The sequence below is a fragment of the Chenopodium album genome, chromosome 3 (genome assembly GCF_948465745.1).
Source record: "Chenopodium album chromosome 3, dcCheAlbu1.1, whole genome shotgun sequence".
Classification (NCBI taxonomy): Eukaryota; Viridiplantae; Streptophyta; class Magnoliopsida; order Caryophyllales; family Amaranthaceae; genus Chenopodium; species Chenopodium album.
Window position 1 is genome coordinate 44,334,198 of NC_137836.1, and position 3,866 is coordinate 44,338,063.

At 33.3% G+C, this 3,866-nt stretch overlaps 1 long non-coding RNA gene across 1 annotated transcript; it reads left to right on the forward strand.

The window, feature by feature from the left end:
- Positions 1-464: 464 nt before the first annotated feature.
- On the forward strand, positions 465-3,646 carry LOC145613661 (uncharacterized). Its single transcript, XR_014107004.1, has 6 exons — positions 465-596; positions 1,276-1,335; positions 1,421-1,498; positions 1,615-1,670; positions 2,300-2,806; positions 3,577-3,646. It is a non-coding gene; the product is annotated as an uncharacterized LOC145613661 (long non-coding RNA).
- The last annotated feature ends 220 nt before the right edge of the window (positions 3,647-3,866 follow it).

A 3,866-nucleotide genomic window follows, 5' to 3' on the forward strand; every position in this document is an offset into this window, starting at 1 on the left:
CTCTTTCCGCATCTCTCTTCTTCCTCACTCATCTGCTCTTTCTCTCTCCTCAAATCACTCACTCTCTCTACTCAAACCAGAAATTGTCAATAGTTAAAACTCAAGAGTGATTTGCTCAAGAAGATTAGGGAGATTGAGGTCGATCAGACGTTGTCTGAGCCTGAAAAGGCGAAGAAGCGTCATCAACTTCTGGTTGGAGTTAGATCCGAAGCAAGCATCGATTACCCACAACCACCGTCGCCGCCGTCGTCAATTTGAACCAAATACAACAACAACAACAAACTTGAATCAATTATTGATTCAAATATCAGAAATTTGATGATAGGGTTTCTGGGTTCTTTAGCTTTGCGTTTTGGTCCAATTATTCAGGTTAAATGCCTTGATTTTTTTTGGCTTAATTTATGTAATATTGTTCGAAAAATTACTACATTTTTACTCACGATCCACTCTTCAAATCCTATTATTTTAGGGTTAGGGTTTTCTAAATGGACCCAGTTGCTTCGGTTGTCGATAATCTAAAATCATTTGCAAAATGTGGCCAATATCTTATCACCGGCATCACTCGCCGCCGGCAGTATTAGTCCCGTTAAAATCCGGTACCTTTTTTTGTTTCTCACTTCTGTTTTAATTTCTGTATATTATCATTTTGTTTGGCCTTGTTAATTTCTCAAATTTGATGCTGCAATGTTGTAAAATGCTGAATTTTATCTTGTTTTCAGCTTATTATATGCTAATTTACATTATTATTATTTTTTTGTAATTATTGATTTGATAGTGTCAAATTTGATCTTAATTGCTTGACTTGCTTTAGTTTCTGCCAATTTTACTCAGCAATTATCATTTTAGCCAGTACAATTTGATCTTTATTTGAAGTTTTATGGAATATATGTTTTTTTTTTGTTTTTCTTTTGAAATTTGATTAACTGATCTTAATAAGTATAAAGTTCACTATGATGTACATATGTTCTTTACAGAGTATGTGTTCCCTTGGGGGCTAACTCCCTTTTTATTTGTATTGCCATTTGGAGTTTTTGAACAATTGAAACCCATATATACACTTGGGTGCTTTTCCACATTGTGAAAAGAGCAAAGTACCATTTTCCACTTCTAGGAAGTCCCTTTATCTGTTGCCAATTGGCTTTAAGGCGAAGCCTCACTTAGTCTTATGGATTGGACACTAAAACGAGTGTTTTGCCAGACAAATGATTTTGATGCTGATGTGCATTTTCTTCTCCAGTATTTTGAAAATTTCTTTGCTTGTCTACCTTTTTTTAGGTACAAAGACGTATTGCACAAAATTGTGAGGCTGCTCGCAAAAGTCGTATGCGGAAAAAGGTGGGAAGAAAAGTGTTACAAGTTTAATGAGTTATGGTACTTGTTTCTGCTGATCTAATTTTTCTTGGAACTTTGTTATTTATAGGTCTATATTTAGCAATTAGAGTTGAGCCATTCAAAATTGATGCAAATGGAGCAAGAGCTTGAACGAGTGAGATAACAGGTATGATGATAATTGACATAATTCTCATTGCCCTTCTTATCTATTATAGATGTGTTTCCTAAAGACTGCATCTTTAATCAAAATGCTAAACACTTCCTTGAATGGTTGATTCCAAGGTACGCTTGTAAGCAATGATATTGACCCGCTTCCTTTCTCTGCCACTATAATTCAGGTTCGCCTTCCAATATGTCTGCTTCTAGCATTCTTCTACTTAAAATTTCTGTCTTTTGATAAACTGCTAATTCAATTAGTTGTTTGTGTAATATATAGCTGCAAATTAAGTCATTATTTTAAGAATGCACGTATTGCTCATTCAATCATGTAAAAAATTAAAAAACTGCTAAGTGGAGTAAGGTTTAATAAATTAAAACAGACCAGTCAAGAGTCTTTTGAATAATAGCCTTCTTATTTTGAATTGTAGAATTCTACAGTTGCATAGCTTGATATATCAGCAATCTATTTTCAAACAAGATCAATTTAAGTCATTTGAAAGTTATAAGCAGAGTGCTGAGTATAGCCTTTTATTTTTAATTGATATTGAGATAGACTATGAAACTATACTGAAGTAAAGTCAGACTATATTGCTGCCAAAAAAAAAAAAGAAAAAAGAGTCAGACTATTGGGAACTTGTGACTCCAAATTGTCTCTTTATCTCATTTCCTATCTCCATTACTAGATCTTATGCATTCATCCGGATTTACCAATATGGGGTTATTTTTAGTGCATACCTATTAAGCTTACTTTAATTTTAAAACATGAGACTTAAGCATTCTTTAATTATTGTTTTTTTTTTCTTTTTAGGGATTGTTGCTTTTGAGATGGAGTATGGACATTGGGTTGAGGAGCAGAATAAATAGATTTGTGAACTAAGAAATGCATTGAATACCCATATAACCGATGTTGAACTTCGGATTCTGGTAGATAGTGGCATGAAGCACTATTATGATCTTTTTCAACTGAAGGCAGGTGCAGCAAAGGCCGACGTATTCTATCTCATTTACTGATGCATTGAATACCCATATAACCGATGTTAATCCTTGCACTGCATAGAAGTATAGTAGTATTATATTGAATTTTTTGGTTTGAGGAATGTTTTTAGCACTAAAGGGGTTTGATTGGCATTATTTCCTATGGGACTCGATGAATTTTAGATGTTCCTGTTCATGTAAATCAAATTTCTTGAATGCGTTGATTTGCTTTTTAAAAATCTTTTTTAATTGAATTTTACCTTTTGCTGACAATCAATTGTGTTTGTTTCTATTACAGATAATGCTGGAGTAATTGTCAACCCCAAGGGTGAAATGAAAGGTATGTGATTGCACCAACTTTGAATATTATGGGGGATCTTTGTGAATCTATTTGAGCCTTTGTTAGTTCGGGAGTAGTTTGACATGGTAGCTTAGAATTTCATGGCATTTTGGTAGACTGTTCAATTTCCATGAAACCTGAATTTACTTGAATTTATATGGAATGTGTAACATGCATATCAGCTTATGTAATGGTTCAAAACAAAAAAAAAATCTTAAGTAAGGGGACTGGGTAGGTAGGTGAAGTAAACTTCCCTTGTCATCAAAATTTTATTACAACGATTTCCCTTGCCATTTATCAATGGAACCTTTTGCACACTACATCCAATTTCCTGCTTTGTTGATTTATGATCCAAAACACAACACAATCTTGTGAATTAATGTTGTACAAGTTGCTTCTTATAGCTTTCGACTTGTATACAATCAACCCTTTTCTATTTTTGTTAACTGAAAAAAAAGTCTATTGACTAGTGTTGCCGCAGAACATTTCTCACATGTATTGAGACTAGCATCTGATGAGTTGATGTGTTTAGGTGTGAACTCTCTGTTATTTTGACATGGTTGCATTTAAGTGTATATGTTTTTAACATTTGTGTGAGATGTAATTAGAAACTTCTTCACCTCTATGGGTGTGTTCTGAATAAACAGAACATAAAAAGCTTATTATGCCAACAATTTTACTGTATATGATGTTTACTTCTCTGCTTATTGCTGATTACAATATAATTGTTTATATATCCCTGTCTTAATCCATATCTCTCTGTGTTTCAGGATCTGCTATTACTGGTCCCATTGCAAAGGAGTATGCCGATTTGTGGCCAAGGATTGCTAGTGTTGCCAATGCCATTGTCTAAGAGATGTCGTTCAGAGTTTCCAATTTTGTTTTGCCATAATTCTGAATGTTTATAGTTGGATAAATGAACAATGCCGGTTTGGTAGGATGTGTTAAGTCAATTTTTAAGTTTGCAAGATATTAGTTGATTGTATATTAATTTATACTATATTTGTATAAAACATAAATATCTCTCATTATTAATTGATAAAATAGTGTGCAAAGCAAT